This window comes from Accipiter gentilis, chromosome 4 (assembly GCF_929443795.1).
Source record: "Accipiter gentilis chromosome 4, bAccGen1.1, whole genome shotgun sequence".
NCBI classification, from domain to species: Eukaryota; Metazoa; Chordata; class Aves; order Accipitriformes; family Accipitridae; genus Astur; species Astur gentilis.
The window spans coordinates 36625012-36647041 of NC_064883.1; the positions used below are offsets into that span (position 1 = coordinate 36625012).

Here is a 22030-nt window from a genome sequence, read left to right on the forward strand (position 1 = left end):
CAGAAAATGCACATGAATAGCCTGAAGCATTTGAATGTGTGAATATAGAAGTAGACAACCCCTGGCATAAAAGTATAAAAGCCAAATTCTGCTTTAGAGGCAGAACACCAGAAATAAAATTTGGAGATTAAATAAAACCTGCTGATTAAAAAGTATAATTCTACCACGATTTGAGGCAGAAAATTAAGAAGGTCATTCATAAGAACATATGTATCTCCTGCAAAAGCCTCTGAGGAAGCAGCCTTGATAAAAGCAGAAGTAAACACCAAGCCCAAGACCTTAATGAGGCTAAGTGAGAGTTCAAACTCTTTTAGCCTTAAGCAGATATTTCATAACAGCTTTAATAAATATTACAGAAGGGGGAAAAAATGGTAAGAAGCCACATGGATCTCATTCCCAGAATGCACAGCATGTGGGTGCTGGATGGCTTTCCTCATTGAAGTATTCCTGTCTCTTTCCGTAAAAAAAAAGCCCACAAATGACCAAAAAAAAGAGCCAACTAGACAGACACTGCTAAATGGGTAAAGAACCCTGTCTGCCCCACAGCACTGAAAGATGGGTTTTCAGTACTTTCACTTACATCTGGCAGGCTGGCTGCTATCACAAGGGCTCGTGATGGCATTTTCAGTGGGCTTGATGCAGGAGAAATAGGTAAAATTATTTAAGCTGGGTAACACAGGAGCTAAAGGAGGTCAGAAAAAGTGATCACTGTAGTTCTGCTAGATAAGAGCTTAAAGATTATACTACTGTGTATCTGTGACCTAAAGTGAAAAATATTTTTGTTGAAATTCTTTCCAAATACTATGCCAAGACAGATATCCCAAAAAACATTAAACAGACCAAAACAAAAATAGGAAGAACCGCAACTTTCAAATGCACATGCATTGTCCTAAATGTCTTTTGCGTAAGTACATAGTACATTATGTACTACTTTTATTAGTAAATGAAGTCATGTAAAAACAACTACTAACAATAAGAAACACAATGTTAATTTGCAAATTCCAAGATATTTTCAAAACCATTTTTTCCATTCCTAGAAAAATAAAAAAAACCCACCACCCCAAACCCTCTTTCTGTGAACAATCTATTTGAGATGAGTATGATTTCACTCACAAGGACTATTCAAAAACATTTTTCTTGAAAGCATTTTCAAAATGAAAACTGTTTAAAACTTTTTTCCATGTACTTCTGATATCTTTTTCAAATGGGGTACATCTGGGCTGTAGATGAAGTGTCTCTAAGCAGACTTAAGTATTTTTGGAAGAACACTGGGACAGTTCTTGTAAATATCAGACTGCTATGGTTACGCAATATGGTCTAATATTAGTTTATTTTGAACTCCTCTGGAAATCCATTCCAGGTTAATATTGATTATTAATATCAATCAGTTTTAAGAGTAAGCTTGCAGCTTTAAAGTTCACATTTCTACAGAACAACTCTCCACAACAGGATGTGGCTTGGGTTCTTTATTTCACCTACCTGTTACTCCACAGTAACACATAGCAAGTTCTAAGCAGGATTCTGAGAGATTGAGTAGTAAATGATAAAATGTACCCTTGTGTGTAAAAGAGGAACATTTCTGCACCAGCAGATGATTGACATGTGCAGATCTGTGATTCCCTAAGTCCCACTGACATGTACACACACCACCACATAAATTGACTCCCCCTCCCTTGTTGATATACATGTAAAATCTATACCAAATAATCTTGTAAAAAAAAAAATATATAGTTTTAACTACAATACAAACATGTATTATTTCTCCTACGAATGAATTACATCCATTCCTGCAGCACAATATATCATATGTTTAACAGTGCACATGACTCAGCAACTTAACCCACGGTGTACCAGCTTTTGCAGGAGTGTATTCTACAAAGCATTCTTGAACTACACCTCATCCCACGTTTCTTTTCTCATCCCTCCTAGATATAGTTTCCTCACTTCTTTATCTCCATCACCCCTCTGCTGTCTTCTTTTACACTTGCACTTCATGGATTGCACTTTCTCTTCTATTTCATAAACTCTGAAAACCTCCCTCTTCTACGAATGCTATTACTGAATGTACCACTTTGTATTTTTTCTGTACTGTGTCACGCCACACTGCATTTATTCATGCACAAATACTAAATGTAATTTGGAGCAGGGATTTTTGTAACTTTTTTATCGTGCGCTGTTATTTTGTAAACTGCCAAGTACATATGCATTACTATGTAAATAAACAACAGTAACAAAATCCAGATGCAACTTTACAGAAATGTAGGTAGTCAGAATGTAATTACCCAAACTGTAACCTGGCCAGGACAAGAGGGCAAGCATCCTTACCCTTGTGGAAAGTGCCAACGGATCACACAAATGGCTTGGATGAGTCAAAATCATAACTACATAAATAAATACTTTAAATGAAATTTCCAAACACAGTACACCATCATCACTTTTCAATTATCTAGCACACCCGTCACAGGTGCTAGAACCCCATTAGCAAACACCTTCTCAGGGCTACCTCCCATTGCAGCTTGCTGTAGCCTGAGATGCACAAAGTGAAGGTCATCATTTAAATTCAAGAGAAAGCGATTCTAAAGCAGCACATTCTGCCCAAGATGTGGGGTTCCTGCAACAACAGCTAACCAGCAGCTCTCCACTGAGTTTGGCAGTTCAGTTAATTTCATTAATTCAGTGGAACTCAGAAGAAATGCTCCAGAACATGGCCATAATTTCAAATTGTCAAGAGCTCTTTTGTTTCTTAAGTCTAGTAATGTAGACATGAAAAGGTTGGATACCTACTGTAATATTGTACTTAATTTATTTGATAATCATCTGGCCACCACACCCACCAGAATGGACCGAATTCAACAGACACTTGTTAACTCTCCTGCACAGGAGAGCTTCAGCTTGCTTCACCCATAGCTAAACACCCTTTCCCTTGACAACTCCTAAACTGTAATTCAGCCACCCAAATTCAAGAGGCATCTTCAGCTCCTGCAAAAAACCTGCAAGTATGTTGCATTAACACTGGCGTTTTGCTTTTATTATCACTCAGTTCTCATTTTTCTTTACAATGCAGCTGGGTTTCAGTACCTTTTCTTTTTTTAACCTCGCTGAGTTCTTTCCATGACTAAAGTCCCTATTTACTGGTAAAGAAATACACAGTGTGGACACAGCACATCCTTCTGAGTTTGCAGCCTATTCAGTGCACTTCCAAAAGAAAGAGAGCAAAAGTGTCAAATCCCTATTTAACCTGCCTTGCTGCACTGGGGTCTTACTCAGCAATGGGATGGCATTCATAAAACCTTTAGGCAGATTCCTCCTCTACAGTCGGACTCCGCATGTATATACCTCATGGCATGCTGCTTATAGAAAGGAATCACATCCCAGAGTGCCCAGATGAAAGTATAAAAAGAAGTTGTACCAAAACTGCCACAGACTAATATAACAAAGCAGAGGAGCTACTAAAATAGTCTGCGAGTGAAACCTTTGAATAATTTGCTTATTAAGAGAACACTGCAAATAAGATGAACAACTGACCCCTTCCACTGCTTACAGTCTCTCTGCTGAAGGTACAGTAACACTGAGAGATACTTAACATGATCATAGCCACTCATTTGACGAAGCTTTCATTGTACATCAGGAAAGCACAAGGAAATAAGCCAAGGGATCCAGGCACAGACAGACGGAATTAGCATCTCTGGATTCTTAGCTTTCATTTAACATGAGGGAAATACAGTTCCCATCTTCATATGAAACAATGTGACTTTCTTGTTCCACCTGCATTCAGACAGACTAAAACAATACTTCAGAAGAGCATGAACTTTCCTTTTCATCTCTGCAGGGAAATAACTGAAAAGCACATGGGTGATCCTTTAAAAACCACTGCTGCCAAGTGCATCACTGCCAAAGAATTTACTGTCTTTTTTTATACAAGGTACTTGCCTATTGCATACCAAAGGGGTTTATTTCATTGTGAGTAGCTCCCTCTCAGAAAACACAGGACACTTAAGAGCATCATGACAATCTTTTCCTCCACTTTTCACTGCCACACATTAGCTGTTGCCACATTTATTTCCCTCTTTATATATCTAGATCACTGGGCTTCTACTATTGCAGCACTTACAGTCTAGCAAATTAGTTTCCTACTGCTGCTGAATACCTAAAATATAGACTTTCCCCACTTTCTTACATGATTATAATTAAAGAATAAGACTTTTTTAGAGTATTTTTTTAATTTCTTAAAGTTATTTGGGGTTATAATTTTAAAATGTGGTTTTCATTTTCATGCTCACAAACTACATCTGTTATGAAAATATTTAATAGCAAGCTGCTGCCTAATTAGATGACTTAATGCTGCAAAACTCTGTATTTCAAGAAAAGAATTACCAAAGAAGATAAAAATCAGATTTTTTTTTTTCCTTTTTTTTTGCTACAATGTGCATTTTTTCCTATTTATATTATGTACAGAAAGAAAAAAAAAAAAAAGAGTGGAGTGATAAGACCATGAATTCACATTGTTTTCCTTTATACTGTTTATAAGTTAACTGGGATGTTTATAGCTTATTTGCTTTTTTCCTTTTTTTTTTTTTTTTTTTCAAAAGTGACATTTAGAAGCCAATAACTCAAAGTATATTATGAACTCTTTAACAGTGTCCGATAGGTAGACAACCTAGCTGCACTGTGATTAAATAATCTAACTGCTAGATCAATGAATGCAGCATGAATTAAAATGGCTGCAAGCTTCTCCAAGCATAAGATTAAAGATCCAAAGAAAGGTTTCCCTTACTTTTTATTTTACATTTCAAAGAAAATGTAACTATTTATTAAAAAAAAAAAATAAATCCAAGTTTTCCTGATGGAAATAATACAGTATTATTCTAATATATGGAGACTAAACCATATATTTTTATTGTCACAGATCTGACTACATTTTGCCATTCTCATACTGAATAACCTCATTCAAGGAAAAAGCAGTCTCTGCTCAAGAAACATAATGGTACTAGGATCTGGTCCAAAGTGAACTGTTATCTCACGCATGAAGATAATGAATGTTAATTTAAAATAATGTTCTTTCAACTCCATTTTTTTCATATAATCAATCAGGCCTGAAAATGTGTGCATGCACTCTCGCTCTCGCACGCTCTCTCTCTCTGTCACTCACCCATAAACACTTCATTATATATTCTCATTCCCAGATTTTCAGGAGAAAATTTTCTGCAGGTGTAAACTAATATTGCTCCGCTGAAGTCAACAGTGCTGCACCAAATTTTGTTAGCAAAGACACTGGTCCTCTCTCACATATACTGTGACATGTGTACCTTGACTTTGACTTAATGCGCATATCACGCCAAACTCTCCCTTTCTTCCTTTCATACGTGCATTTCCCAGCTCTTATTTGCACTCAACAGAAAACTGCTATGGCCTTTCATTAACTTGGCCCTCAAGGTCTCTTATGTCCATCAAATACTGTGCAGACAGGCAGGTATACAGGGCTCTTTTCTGCAACCAAGGAAGGAGCTCTCTCGGTAAATGCTAGAAGAGCACTGCAGCGGGAGGCTGCAAGGCATTTGGTGCGGACAGAAGAGGCTTAACCTAAAAAGGAGTAGGTTTTAACATTATTAGTTAAAATATTCAGTTATTACAGTAAATAGACGTTAAAACATCCCAAAATGGAATAAATAAAAAGTCTGTATGTGTAAAAGCAGAAAACATGATCTAAATTATTATTATTTGGGAACTAGCATAGAAAAAAGTGTTCTATTGCTTTCTGCATCAGAAAATTGGCTGATTTTTGCCACCTTTTTAGGAGACATTTGAGATTGGCAATGGCTGGAGACAAGACTCTGGATTATACGACATGCTAGTTTGATCAAGAAAGGCAGTTCTCATGTAAGAAGAGCCAAGTGGAAATTTGGATACCATTCCTTCTCACTGGCCCAGGAAACACTGTAAGCGCTTATCCACAAACTTGGCAGAGCAAACCACATTCTGCTTCTAGGCTCCTTGGTGCACCTGTACTCAAAGTATCTGCACCATCAATTAGCTTTAGCTGATATTTATCAATATTTCCTGTGTCACTATAAGGGACAAAAATAATTCCATTTCATTGAAAGCTACATATCTTCAGAAATTAGTGCTACAAGTTAGGCATACACTTGGATGACTTGTAAAAGGGGTTATTTTTATACAACTTTTAAAACTACTGAGAAAAAGAATGTCAACATGGATTAGAAAACCTAGTAAAACTGGCACCTGGAGATACCTGACTGATAATCCATATTTCCTAAAAGGTACAAGTTGAATAACAAGAGGAGATCTCACATCTGGAATCAGAGAGAAGTTAGGAGTATGTCTCCAATTAGGAGGTTTTATAAAGAAGATTTCTGGAAGCCAGCGGAGTGGAAAGTGTGCAGGAAAAGGAAGATCTCTTACATCTCTTTCTAACAACAAATATTTCCTGTAAGTCTATTTACTTCAAGTCAGTGTAAGAAGAAGAGGACAAAACCTACAAAACTGAAAGATGCAATTGCAGATTTGAAAGTATCCATGTTTCTTGCTTTCCAACACTGCCAGCCTGAAATGCTTCCAGGTATGCATCAGCACTCTCCTTCAAAAAGGTATGTCAGTGAAATAAAACAATCTTTTTTAACAAGCAAACAAACAAACAAGATTTTAATATGGCAGCTTTTAAGCAACCTGACATTACATTCCAGTCCGACTGATAAGAGGTCAGACACCGAGTTACCAATAAGCAAAGTGCGTATCTCTTCTCACTCTTCCTCACATTTTACCAAGACCCAGAAAAGTTTTCAGAAAGCTATTTTGATTGGTGAAAAAAATTAAAATTCTCCTTTTTTATTGAGAAAATGTTAGTGTCAATGCCAAATTATTCAGTGTGCTGTATTATCTTCAATGTCAGCTTGCACATGATGACTGACACTGAAACATCCAGCTTCCTGGGAAAAGGTTCATGCACTTGGTTCTTAGGAACATCCTAAGGCTCAACTATAGTTATATCAAACTAAAAATGGTGCCAGTTTGGTTCCTGTGAAAACAACTAATAACAATTCTTTGAATTAATATAGCAAGGAAAAAAGTTTTCTGAGATTTCTGAACTGCATAAAAAAGAAAGAATAGAAGCACAAGGTGAGGAGAACATTACTCTGTCTGAACTCGTTGCATTGAGCAAAAAGGACTGCCTAGATTTTGCAGGTAAATGCTAATGAACAGGATGAGTCAAGGTAATATTCAAAATTCACAGGTTTTTATTTTAAGTTCTGTGATTAAAAAAAAGAAAATAAAATCCTGTGATTATTAAACTTGCTTTCACATACATGATTTCCATAATTTTGAAAGTATGTTAAAATCCTCAGTTTCCTGACTTATCTGTTTTCTAGCTTTCCTAATGTAAAAATGAACCTTTCTTCTCATAATGGTATCAGCTTTTCCAGTAAGAATCTTTGTATTTCTTTTTTTACCAGTTCCCTTTATTTAAAATTAAGGCTTTCTATAACACACAGGATTTAAGATACACACAAATGTTAAAAGTCACTAATAGAAAAATGTTACCCATGTTTCCTCTGTTCTTTTCATATATACTGTAAATTCCTTCAAAGACTAACGTGCATGTAGGAAAAGTGTATTAACTTCAATGGGAACAATCATCAATGTAAAATTTAGCATGTGCAAAAATAACAATAGTCATACTGTTGATATTCAAAAGGCATGAAAAATGCCTACATAACATTGCATACTGCAGTAGAAGAATCAAAAATGTAACATTACATAAAGTTCTACAGGCAAGAGAAATTGAAACTGTTCTTCCTTGAATATTAGAGTTGTACATAAAGTTTTAATTTTTAAATGTATTTTATGAAAATAAAATTCATCAGTATGCTCCAAGGCCTATGCATTTTTATGCCGTGGGAAACAAGTGCTTGTATGATCAAGGTCTCCATCATTATATTAATATTAATCTATTGTTAACAATTAATCTTCTGCAGTGAACATCATCAATTTTCATCAGTGAACAGTGGCCTGTGATTACATTTTATGAAATAGCAATTCTTTTGTTTTGATTTTGTACAATTTTGAACCTGAATCTTAAGTAATTGGTTGGGGAGAAGGGATTATGCATAAACACTGGGTTTAAGCTTGTCTCTGAAGTCAATGACAGCTCAGAAGATACTGATCACAAAATTAACAACCAACCAAAAGGAAAACTGGAGAAACAAAACCTCCACCATTTTGAGCTAAAATTTCCACTTCAATTTGTGCCTGTGAACACACGCACCGCAATGTCATGCAAGGCATAGACTATCTCCTCTTTAGAAGTTTTCTGTTACTGGCAATGACACCACAAAATAGTAATAAGGCACAAACAGCCAATGCGGACTTGGCTGTTACTTGATTTCTGACTTGAGAAGCATCTGTAATTGTAAACAGGTATCTGTAGTGTGAGATCCTCTCTTACCGAATGCATGATTGTTGTGTGAGACTTAATAGAAAACGATCATTAGCGTGCTAAGAAAGATAAAGCTCCCTTGCCTCTCAGATCTTGTCAAAGATTTGTTGAGCAATAAACATATCTTACATCCTTTTAATTTATTTTTCACTGTATATTACTTCTAGCTACTTTGGGATTCTGCTAATCATTTTCTCTCAACTCCATTTTGTTTCACTTCACCGCTTTTCCAAAAGGTTCCAATAAAACCTAACATTGAAAGATAAGAATCGCTCTGCTAAAATTAGTGAACTAAGTACCATATCCCATGAGTCACTGCATGCTACTCCCATCCACCTATCTTTAAAAGACCAGATAATAAATGCCATGCTGCAAGTGCACGAGATCAAAGTACAAATACCCACTTTCCAAAACGCTGCTTTTGAGTACTACACCTACTAGCAGACTCCTACGGTCTGTAACCAAAACATTAGTTAACTTAGCTGCATTAAAATCATATATTTGAATATAAGGCAAGTTGGTTTCATGTTTATTTTGAACAAACTAACAAAGGAAAAGAAAACTAAGCACAGGAGAAATGACAGGTAAACAGCAGTGTTTAACACCCCTTTTTTTAAATTACTCGATCTCAAATCAATAGTATCCTATTATGGACAAAACTGAATTAACACAGTGAGACCAGTTCTTTGCATGCAAAAAATGCAATTTCCACAGAAAGGGTGAATGGGATGTTACTGGTATTTCTGTAAGTATGCTTGACTTCATTTTTTAATGAGTAAGTGGATTTTAGCACTTCAGATTTCACTGTCTCTGGTGCTAACATTATTTGTTAAGAATTAGTTTTATATCATACTACAATTGAGACTTGTATGAAGTCATAATCATTAGTTCACAATGTTTTATTCTGTAATTATTTAACCTTGGAATTTAACACTGAATATAGGGTAAAGGTATATGCAAAGATATTCTGATGGTACATCAGTAACTATTTCACTTGTATTTTTTAATATTTTTGTAATTTTGAAACTATAAATATTATGGTCCTGCCATTTTAACCAATAAAGTACTTTAAACTGAAATTACATGTCTCTATGCTTTCATAGCAGAAACTTCTGCACTTCAGCGAAGTGGAAAATGAAAGATTGGAAGAAAATCAAAACCAGTCTTTTTGTACACAAAACTCTCAATAACTACACTTTGGATTTATCTATGTGGTACAGCTATAGGATCAGGCTCTGATGGGATATTACCAAAGCTGGCTGACCTAAAATTAGACGCCATGAGCTTTAACTTGGGTTCATGGACATGTCACAGTATATCACCACTGTGCCTGCTGTCGCCTGCCCACAAGACTAAAAGACCCTGTTCATCTCAGGGAGAAAAAACCAGAAGAGAGACATTAAAAATATGAATGAAATCTTATTAAAACATAAGGAAAAAATCAGCCTCTACCATAGCTTATGATACAAGTTAGTTCACCCTTTAATAACTTGTGTATTTAAAGAAATTGATTGCAGCCATCTTATATCAAAAAGCATTTCAAGCCAACTGCGTGTGTTAGCATGACTTCAGACACTCAGTGAAGCTGTATAGTTGGAACAAGTAGCTTATTTACTCCTTTTGAAACAAAAATAGTGCTAAAAATCCATTATGCAGTTATTTGTCTAATTTTACCCCTAAAAACCCAAATTCTTCATATAATTCAATACTCACAGCTTAGTTAAAAATAAATAACAAGACAGAGTTCAGGCTTGTTCAATTAACTTGATGGCAGACATTGGTTTAAACAGGTAATAAACCTATGTTTAAAGTCTAGAATTGAAAATATGGAAGAAATACTGGCTCGACCTAGCCCTGGTGTCACAGGGAGATGCATGTAGAGAGGTCTCTCAAATCAGAGAGCTCTGTGCCACAGGAGTTCACCTGTTCAGGCTAGAGGCCACAGAGTTTATTATACTGTACACAGCCACTCTGGTGTCTAGCAGTCTACTTCCAGTTACCTCCACTAAACCCAGGAATGAAGGGGTTTTTTGAAAAATGTAATTTTCCACCATTTAAAGACAAATTTGAGCTTTATTTTAAGAAAAAGTTTTTCACACTTGTTTTCATTTTGTATAGATACTCTTTCACCACTGCTGAATTTGCATCTTTATACTGCACTGAAAATCACTCAAAACTTTTTTTAGGAATGTAAGAGTTAACTTATTAAGAAATTCCTGCAAAATGGAATCATTACCTCACCTTATAAACCACCTATTTTGCAGGCTATATTCTCCCAACTGGCAGATTAAAGCCTAGAACAATAACCCAATTATGAGCTAAATTTACATTCAACTGATCAAAAATCATCCAGAACAATCTTTGCTCACAACATTTAGCACAAGCAACATTGACAGACAAAAATGTATGCGCTATATAAAAGATGACATACGTTGCACTGCCCAGCTACCAAGGGCACCATGCTCCAAGTACTACACAAGTACTATAGGAGTGTTCATCACATCCTGAGACTAAAAAATCCAACAAAAACCAACACAAAAAAACCCCTGCAGATGAAGAACATGATCTGACATTAGCTGCTAAACAATCAGTGCAAGAAGGATGGATAAAGAAAGTCCTATTACATGAAAGGAAAACCACCCCAATTAATAAAATCAGTGGTCAGGATTTGAAAGAAATGTATATATTTACTGGACAGACATGGGAAAAAGAACTGCTCAAACAATTCTGACCTAACTCTTGCAAAAAAATATTTTTTTTTTCCTCATTCAGGAAAGTAAACTCTTGTATGCATCTGGCCGGTCATTTTAAGCAACTCAGCATTTCATGAACCAAATTCATCACTGGTGTGAGCCACATATACTTTGCATAGATTAATTTTGTTTATAGTTTGACTTAGCATTTGTAACAACCTACATTACAGATAAAAGACTTATTTTACCAACACTTATGCCACTCTGGAGCTAGCTAAAAAGTCATTTAAGAAGAAAATCAGAGGTTTACTGAAGATATCATTGCCATCCTGTCCCTCTTTCAGAATTTTTATCCTGGACACATTCACTGCCTTAAGTCCTTACTTCCAGAGCTAAATGCTCTGAAAGACTGTGGAAGGCAGTAACTATGAAAACTAGTTACACATATGTCCAAAATCTGTGAACTTCAGTTGACTGAAGTTGGGTACTCAATTCCAGAACAAGTCTCCCAACTCCAAAATTTCCCGATTCTCAAATTGTCTGAAATGAGACAATTTTCTAACAAACTAGACAATGCAGACATTTATGGAGATGTTTAGATGCGTAAAATTAAGATAACATCTTCAAGCATTGTCTTTTATCTATTTATTTTTGAAGTATTTCATCCTAATGCAGAGACTGCAGGTAGCACAGTTCAGTGGTCCCCAAGCTGTGGTTCATTGGTAGAAATGCACAATAGTCTAGATGTAGCCTAAGCCACTTTGAGGTGAGTTTGAGGCCAAATTCATCATCCATCCACATCATTTTCTTCTCCAGGAGCACCACATCACTAACAGCACCCACTAGGTTATATCTACCTGCAAGGTGGAAATGCCAAGCACACTTCACAGCCTTTCACCATCTCATTTGCTCTTGAGATGATGTTCAGCTGAAAAGATTGTCCAGGCTCTTCCCCTGCAGAAGCCTCAAGTCTTTCCTAAACAGTCCCTTCTACTCTCTGCTACAAGGACAGGCAGGACTCTCGGGCACCCTGAACACCAGCTGCATACAGACCGCCTACTACCTACAAGTAGTATGGACACACAGCACCAGCTAACAGCAAACAACCTAGCAGTCACATATTGAGTGCACAGCAATTACAGTAATGAAATTCTTGTCACTTCTGTAGTGTTCAATTTTTCCTGAAAAGTTAGGAAGTATTGCTCTGGCTCACAATACATAACAACTAAGACAAACTACTTATAATTTTAGTTCATGGTGAAAAAACAATTTTTTGTATATATTTATATTTAAAAATAATAGCTGTAAGTGTTTTCTTCGATTAAAATAAAAGAATTATACCAGTTTAACTGGTATGGAGGGCATTTCCCTGTTAAATTAGTGCTATAAAGCTCCAGACTGTGGAAGAAGAGCATCTACGAGCATACCACCAAAGTCTTAAGACCCCCGCCCAACATCCACTGATTCACAACTCCCCTTACATAGCTGACTTCATTACTAGGTCATTTCCATCACACTATCCAGCTTCGGAGATAGAGTGAAAGAGTAATCTTTCTCACTCAGTCCTTTGGTGCTGAACCCAACACCAAATATCAGCTGCAGATGCCTCTTCTTGACGGCAGAGACCACCATCCATAGCACAATCAACAAAGAGTCATCAACATAGTAACTTTTTTTCCCCACTCATTAAAACTAAACTCACCATCTGAAAGATAAAGTGCTCTCTGTTGTACTACCTAGTCCATGAGCCATTCCCTTCCCCATACAAGTATCTAGTCAAAGCAGAGAGAGTTTGTTTAGGCATGGAAAAGCTGGAATTAAACATAAATCCATGCTGGGAAATATTTTGTGGGTACTTTCACTTTTATACAACACAGCAGCCAGCAAATGGTCTACTTTCCTAAGGACTTTCTGTAGCACACTCAGAATGGTTGATAACAAAATAATAATAAAAAAACAACAACGTGGAGAGATGCCAGGTCCTTGACGCTGAAGGATGAGGGACTAGGAAAACCCAAGGGACTGCAATCTGAACCACAAAATGGCATTTCCACTCCCACTCTTCCCCCCTCCTGACACCCGTCTGAGTGATCACCCCTAAAGAATTAAACAATTTCCTACAAAGAACAGCAATAGCAGTGCAAAAAAATCAGCATATCTAGGACAAGGAAGCATTTTCTACTTTTGGTCCTTTCCACTGCCTTAAGATCTTCTCAGAACTACAACAGATAGTATTACTCCTACAATACAGAGGTTCTGATCCTACAAATCAGAAGATTCCAGGGTGTTAAAATGCCAAATTATACAATTATAAAACCAACCAGCACCAAATTAATTAGCTTTTCACCCCTTTTCCCCTTCTCAAGCCACCCCAGCTCTAGCCTTTGTAAAGTTCTGTTTGCCATGTTCACAGTAGACATAAAGCAAATTCCCAAAGTCTGCTGTTTTCAGGATAAGCCCCAAAGGGCACACAAAGTTTCCCAAGTCCGTAACACCAGTATCTTACAGGGGTACCGTCCTCTGAAATGCACGGAAGGTGAGGAAAGCGCGCCGAAGCTCCCCATCATCCTTACCGTAGGAAACCCCACACCTACACTTGCATACGTTCCCCCCGTAAAAGAAGGGAGAGGAGACAGACAGGCCTCTGGACAACCCCTGGGGTGGGGGGAGAAGGAAAACACCTCAGAAAGTGAACGAGGGGAGTTCCTTGGAAACGCGGTTTCGGACACACACCCAAAACACGAAAAGCAAGCCCCTCAGTAGTTCATAATCTCCCGAAATCCAACTGCCGAGTCCGGCGGGGCTTCGGGAGGGCCCTTTCTGGCCGCGGGGAGCGAGTGAGCTGTTCCTGGAGGGCCCCGGCCCGCAGGCAGTCGGGCTCCCCGCAGCGGGGGGGGGGGGACGGAGAAATCAGCCCTTCCTCCACCCTCACCCCCGCGCCCTACCCCGGAGCAGATGGGGAAGGCGAGGAAGCCCCCCGGGGCTATGCCGGGGGACAAGGCGCTCCGCCAGCAGGGCGATCCGGGAAGCCAGGGGCCCCCCGTTCCCCGCCTGCCCTCTCGGCAGAGCCGGGCGGTAAGGCCGTCTCCGCCGCGGGGGTGGCGCAGCCCGCCCGCAGCCGCCCGGGGCCCAGGGGGGAGGAGGAGGGCTGGGGCTCTAAGTTCACCCTTTCCCCGTCCCCTCCTCTGCCCCCCCGCGGGGAAGGGGAGTCATGGCCCCTCTCCCGCCGCGGCCGGCCTGCGGGGGCCCGCCGTCTCTCTCCTGTGGCGACTCGGCGCTGTCGAGCAGCTGCCATTACTCGGGCCAAGACCCGTCCTCCAAGCAGACATCCCCCACCCCAGCGAGGAAATGCGGGGGCGGAGGGGTGTGTGTGTGTGTGTGTGTGTGAGAGAGAAAGGAAGGCGGGGGGGGGAGGGGGGGAGGAGTGGGGAGCAAAGCGGTCGCCCCGCGTGTGGGAAAAGAGCGGGGCTGGGGGGGGTGACGGGGCTGAGGCCGGGCTGCGCCACACCCCGCTCGGCCTCGCCTCTCACGCGAGTCCCCGGCTCCCCCGCTCCCTGCAGGCCCGCGCGGAGCGTTGGAGGCAGCGATTCTCTTCTGCGCCCCTCTCCCCACCCCATCTCCTGCCGCCCCGACCCCGGGCTGACTGCAACTCGGCACGGGGGCGCGGGGGACCCCCCGCCGCCGCCTCCCAGCCGAAATCCGACCGGGGAAGGTGTGGGGACAAAAATAATCGCCCTTAATAATCACACGCGCTCCGCCGCCGTCCCCTTCTCCTCCTCGATTTCCAAGCGGGCTGCCAGATAATCCTGCCCACTCCGAAAAATGAAATAATAATAATAATAAAAAAATCCCGCCTTCCATCTCCCCCCCACCCCCCGCAGCCCCACACATTTTATTATTAAGTATAATTGCTCCCCCCTCCCCATATGGCACCCCGCGGGGCAGGATTGCCCCCTCCCCTGGTGCCCAGCCCTTCCCCTGTCCCCTCTCCCCCGTCTCCTTGGAACAGTGTGTACATGATTTTGTAGTTTTTTTAAGGCGCCATGTTTATAATCCTCCATCATATTAAAAAAAAATCCACCCAGCATGAGACACGGCGTCTCTCGCACCCCAAAGCCAGGGAGGCAGACACAGAAATATCCACAGGGCTGTAAATTCACCCCCCCCCCCTGCCGCACACACACCCCTCCTCCCCAGACTTAAAAGTCTCTCTCACCTTGTGCTGCTGGCGCTGCTTCTGCTGCTGCAGGGGGGGAGAAGTTAAGCCAGGGGAAACTTTTCAATCCCTTCCCCAGGCCGCTGCTGCCTCCTCCTTCCACATATTTTTCCCCTCAGAGTTTTATTGTGTCTGAATTTTCTCTCTCTCTCTCCTCTTCTGTCTGTCCACAGTTCAGGTTTCTGGGGTAAACAGGGTTTAGGATGGTGCTAGGGATATTTGGGAGAAGGAGAACTCTAGTGGTGTCTGCTGGAGTTGCTGTTTGTTTCTTTTATTATTTTTTTTTTAATAATACATTTGAAACGGATCTTTAACTATTTATTACATATGTATTTTATCATACTCTTAGGTCTGGACCCTAGTTTATTGCAGAGGAAAAATGTGCCGCTTATCTGGCCCTGATACATGCAGAGTCCTCCCTCCTATCATGAAGTCCAACTTGGAGAAATTCCAGATAACGTTTTTGAAAGTGGGTACTCACCTTGAGCAACAGAAACTAAACCATACAGAATCACTGGTGTGTCTCAGAGTTGGCTATATGTTGCAAGCTGTAGATACACACTTTCACTGCAGGATTGGGAGAGATACAGTAATATGAAATACATAACTTCATAGGTGCATATATATATATATATGTAAGTAGCAAGAGAACACATACATTTTGTCCTGCTTTTATACAGACTGTGAGGTAAATATTATGAATAATAAATGTCTAGGCAATTACATTCTAAAGTTTCTGAAATACTTCAGGAATTATTTAATGGAAAAGTAGCATGCTTCACAATTAATTAATCTCAACTAGAAATGTGACATACTTTATTAAAATACACTGTAAGCTTAGTTCTATAAACATTTATGCATGCAAATAATTTTAGTCATATGAGTAGTCATTAGTATTACTAAAATAGTTTTGGACTGCTAATGGTGAAAAAAGATGCATCCATTGTGCCTGATCAGTCAAAGATTTAACAGAGTTTGCACACTGAAGTTTCTCCAGTGTGTTTAGTAAATAAGATTTCTAGTAGTGTCTAAACCCACATTTTGTTTGAGACTGCTGCATCAGGACTTTATGTCCTCTTTTAAAAAATACAATGCAAATAATGGTTAGTTACACAGCAATGATAAAGCTTTACTTCTATTATGTATTTAAATATGAAAGAACATTTTACGTTATCTAAAATAAATAGATAAGAAAGAAAGTGCTGGTAATCTGTTTTCAGAGGGTGCTTGAGAGGTTGGGCAGATACCAAGCAGTGGTACTATAATTTATTAACTGCATTATATTGCTTGTATTAATCAAAAAAACAAATGAAATTTGCAGGCAATTCTTTAAGTATGATGGGATTTACCATCAGTATAATTACAAAAAGGCTACCTTATGTTAAGCATTTAGTTGTGATGTTTGGCTCTGATTTCATTAAGGCATGTAATTTTCAAAAGAAGTTTGATAGAAATATATGCCAAGTTTCCATGGGATATTGCTGGCTTGGCTGTCTTAGGTTTCTTTGAAACCTCTCTGTACAAACTGCATCTGAGCTATATTTATATAAGAAAAAAAAATGTTTGGGTTCTTATCATTTATACTGTTTCTACCATGCAGTCAAGCTAACAGTTCTGCTCAAGCTGGCACGGTTAAGGCACACTGATTTTTGCATCCAGAAGGAAACAGAGGAGAAGCGTAGCTAGCAGCGTACATAACCGTCTTTAATTCTTCAGCCCTACCAGCCAGGTACCCCCTACAGCTGGGTTGGCTGCAGGGATTTGCGATAACTCCAAAACAAAGCTCCAATTCCAGTCTCAGGTTCTTTAGCAAAGAGATTTATTATCCTGCCACAGTGCCTTCTCCTTACCTATGTAAATACTTATTTAAGGCAGAAGTTTGGCTATCTTCAGTATAAAAAGGTTTTAGCCCTTTATCTCTCAAGGACCCACAGAGACCTGTCAAATAAATATTTAGGCCGCAGTTTCACCAATGCGGAAGCATATGCAGGGTTGAAGCCTTATGGTTTGCCTGCCTTACAGGTTTTTACCTGGAGTCTACTGTTTGCCAACAATGTGCTGTACTTTACATATTTGTAAAGGCTAGTCTGGACAGCCTCCAAGTATTTGTTTCAGGATACAAATATTTGATTTTGGAAAGAACAAGGTATCCTAAAGCAAACATGTAGGGAGTGTCTGCAGCCATACCCACCTTACCTTGTCTGAGCTGGTGGGCAATGAATTAAATCAAGTGTAGAAAGACAGGCATATAGCTTTTATATGGGTGTTCGTGGGTCTTGTTTCGAAATATTTTGATGTCCTCATTAGGTCCCCTGGGTAACTGTTTGCATTATACAGCCTTCAGGATGCACACTGAAGGATGAAAAGGATGCATTTTTCAGTCGTTTTGACTTATTTTTATCTGTGTTGGAAAGACTTTTAAATGCTCATTAATATAGAGGTTTGGAGCCCTGCTAGCCGGTCTCGGTTAGCGCCGATTCTTGCCTTTATCTGCGTTTCGTTTGGTATCTAGGATGAGCCCTTTCGCGGATCCCTCTTGGCCATTAACTTCCACGCAGAACACGAGCCGGGAGCGCTAAACAGTTAACGCTGCAGCCGGGAGGGCTGAGCCCGGCAGACAATGGGAAGGAAATCCCACCCTCCCCCAGCGCTGGGCAGCGGCGGGTTTCCTCATAGGCAGGGGGAAATGTTTGTTAAAACAAAAAAGCGGGCTTAGGGCTCTCTCCAGCCGCCCCCCCGTCCCCTTCCCCGGGGCGAGGGCTGGGGGCGGTGCGAGGCCGCGGGGCCGTTCAGGCATTTCCTCCCTCCCCGGCCTGGGAGGTCCCTGGGAAGGACGAGCGGGGAGCTGGGATTCTGGAAGAGGACGGGCACTTCTCGGGCTGAAGTAGCTCGGTTGGGGATCGAGTGTGGTTGTCAAAAACGTCTGTAGAGCTGCAACCGGCAGCTTGCGGTGTAATGGTGAGGGGTCCAGCCATCTGCTTGCTTATGTGGTTGCGGGGAACAAAAACACACCACTAATGCAGTGTCAGAAAGAAAACATGATAAAGTTACTTCCTTTCGAGTGGAAAGTACTTACCATAGGAATACATCAGGCTGTGTGTGTGCTATGTGCTTTTGCCAGTATTGCTGCACTGGTGTGTAAACAGCAGGTTTGTCGGTACTGTTTGCTTCCCTTGGAAGGAGGCTTGGAGGGCAGGAGAAGAAGCTGCATAAACAGAAGCACAGTTTTGCCAGAATAAGCGGCATCCAAACTAAGAATATAATCTCCTTCCGCGAATGAAAGGGGATATCAGGCAGGTTCATGGGAAAGAAATCCCTTGCAGGTTGGAGACACACAAACCATGACCGAGCAGAAAGCAGTTGGAGGCTGGGACGCAAACACCATAGGTGCCTGGCTGTTAACCGTGTTTGCCAAGGTATGGATGGGGACTAGTATGTCCACTACGCTTTTTGTGCATGAGAAGACTGACACTGCCTAGTACATGCAGGCTGGTAAATATGTCTCCATTTTCCTTTTAAATGATGCTCCTCCTCTCCTCCTTTTCAAAAGTTTGTTTTGTTTTTAATTCTAATACTGAGCAACGCAATCCTGTGTGGATATGACCTTTTATTCTTACCATGCTCTTTTGCCATTCTCTTGGTTCAGTGGTACAACCATCAAACACACGGGTGAACAAGTACATCATTGCCAGTGGGTTCTAGGTGCCAGGCTCAGGACCGTGAAAACATCAGTTGAATTCTGCCCTGAGTAGAGCAGGGAATGTTGTGTCCTCTCCATTATGGGACTTGTGCTAAGCTAATGAATGCACAGCACAGCCTTCTTCTCCAGGACTTTCTACCATCTTCCTGGCTGAACCAAACCCACCCACTATGTGCTCAAGTCTTTATCCAGCTTTGTAAGATAGCTGTCTCTTGCTGTTGGTGCCAACCCACTTTACTGTGCGCTCCGCTCCCAGCCGCACTGAAACAAAAATAATTTGAATGTGTTTCCTGAGAGGCAGGTCTGCTGTGTTGTGATCATAGAAGTATTAATGCAGAAAATTAGTGGAAATTTTTCATCAGAACGTAATTTAGTAACATAGTTTTCTTTGCAGTAAAAATCTCAGCAATGCATTTAATTTCGGAAGCTGGGGGGAAGGGAACACAGCCTTAATAACAACAGGCTCAGGAAATCCACTGAGCTGAAAACAGTCAGAGGATGGAGGACGGGAGAGTCTTAGGGAGAAACTTTCACTGTTCCTTTTTTCCCCAGGCATTGAAAAGAAAATACCAGGCTCAAGAGGGGGTCACAGAGCAGAGAACACCTAGTAATGTCTGCTGCTCCATGAAGCTGTCTAAGGAATGAGTGCATGCCACCCGGAGGTGCTGTCCTTGCAGGCTTGACATGATGAGGATTGAAGTAGACCCTGCAGCAGGCAGGATCCTTCCTCCCTTTTCAGCTTCCTTCTCTTTGCTGTGTCCCTGGCCGTGCAGACTGGCCGTCCAGTGCTGGCTAGCCACAACGCTCAGAGGAGCTCCATGAGGAATTCTGCAACTTGGTGGGGCTTGAGAAAGTAAGGGTATAAACAAAAAGATGGAAGGAAAAGTACAGGCAGAATTTCTAAAGACATTCTGGGGTGTTTGTTGAAGGCAGTACACTGTGGGGAGGTGGATATTTGGTCTGACCCTCTATGGCCAGTACTCACATGTGTGAGTACCTTGTGGGTATAATAACTGGTAATAAGAAAACCAGAAAAGCCTGCCAAGTATAGATGTAGATTAAGATACAAAATTTTCATGCACAACTGGGAATAGAGGTTTATCCTAAAAAGTTTACCTGTGAGTAAACTGGCATATGTTTATGACATATGACATGGCATGTGTTTATGCCAGCATTATGCTTCACAAAAACTGCATGCCTGATTCAGCACAGAGTCTGCCAAAGGAAACTTCGCTCTATATTTTTTAACTAATTCAAAACAACAGAGTGAATTTGTACTGGTTTCATACTTTGTGTCATCTGGCTACTGTATTTTCAATACGAGAGCAGGTGCCATAACACGTAACATGAAAAAAGTTTTAATGTCTGCTTCCAAGTGTACATCAAATTTGTCTCACCCAGGTTTGTCCAGTCTTGGTGTAATATCTAAAATAATTTATATTATGCAAAATAAATACACAAAACTTAAATTTGCTTTTAGAATGAAATAGGATCTACTGTTATTTTATGAGGGTGCAGTGACTGCAGATATATCACTTGCCAGAAAAACAGCTATGACTTTGAGGAAGTAAGTAGTACTTTTTGTTACTAAAATAATTAAAAAATTAGAGTTTTTACATAAGGAGACATTATGAATGTCATAAGTGCAGGGAAATATTAAATACACTGTGCATCATATTAAATGCCAGCATAGCCAATAGTAAGAAAAAAATATCCTATACTAAAGTAAGTGGGGTCCCAAGGCAGTGGAAATAAAGGGTAAGGGAGGTATTACAGCATGCATTAGGAGCATGCGGAGATGTCCAAGTGCCTTTGCGCTGAGTCAGTTCATGGCAAGCCAGGCTTGACCAGGTTCGGTCCAGCACTGGCTTTGAGCTAATTATTGCAGAAATACTCTGTCTCTACCCTGTGCTTCAAAGCTTTCCATGTTCAAAGTTGGCTTGTTAGCTCTGATGTAGTGCTGGACCCAGGCTGGTTCCATGCATTCATGTGGCACTCCTCTGGGATTAACAAGCCTTTCCAGTAAACAGACTTCTGTCATGTATAGAGCAGAGACATCCAAATGTTTCTGAAAGAGATAATGTGATACCACTAGTATTTAACTGAAGCTAATAAGCCTTGTTGGACCAGAGCTGATCATATGCAGAGCTACCCAGCTGTGGCTCTGTACAGCTTTTTCCTAAGCTCCAGTTTCCAGCAACACAGTATTTTGCATGGCATTAGCTCCAGTCTCACACAGCTTATTATGCCAGTTGTGATGCTACGCAAAAGAGGCAAAATTGTTTCTGGAACAGAGCTGCTCTCAAACCTAACACATTGCTGGAGCTAAAGATCCCTAACAGACTGAAGCTGGCCTGGCATGAAGCCAGCTTGATGTGCTTGCAGCTTTGATGTATCCTGATGTCACCTGCAGCTTGAATAAACCTCCTAGAGATATCACTGATTGGCTGTATAGGATAGGCATAATTAATAGCGACATTTTTGTCAGTTTTGAACCATTATGGTCAAGATGAAAGCTAATGTAGGAACAAAAAGAAATCCACATCTGCCATTCTGTGGTTCTGACCCCTTATTTGAAAGCATCTTCTATTATCCAGAGTTAAAGATAATATGTTGGATAAGATAAATTAGTTTTGATCCAGTATCACCAATTTAATTTTCATTGCATTCTGTAAGGAATCACCTGCTCAAAACCAATTGTAGTGTTCAAGTCTAATTGTCCTATCACTAACAACTTTCTTACAAGGACAGAATTGGAAGAGAATGCCATGACAAGTTACCAAAGTGGAACTTATACACTGGGACTGTTCAAAATGATGGGATTTGAAGAGTGCTGGGAGAAATAGATTGTATATTGTTTGATCTTACATGTCATGTATGATAGGTATTATGTATAGTTCACAAGTAATAGATATTATTTATATATTTCTCTATTTATCTTAGCTAATAGCTGCATTATGTTCAGCAGA

At 40.3% G+C, this 22030-nt stretch overlaps 1 protein-coding gene across 4 annotated transcripts in view; it reads right to left on the reverse strand.

Moving 5' to 3' along the window:
- ZMYND11 (zinc finger MYND-type containing 11) overlaps window positions 1-15587 on the reverse strand; it is a 110882-nt gene extending 95295 nt beyond the window's left edge. For 2 of the 4 annotated variants that reach the window (XM_049798107.1, XM_049798104.1), the window contains exon 1: window positions 15362-15587. The gene's annotated coding sequence lies outside the window, so the exon portion shown is untranslated. Of the gene's footprint in view, window positions 1-14090; window positions 14265-15361 lie in introns of those variants that run through there. The other 2 variants (XM_049798108.1, XM_049798105.1) reach the window with 2 other exon arrangements.
- Between the last annotated feature and the right edge of the window lie 6443 nt (window positions 15588-22030).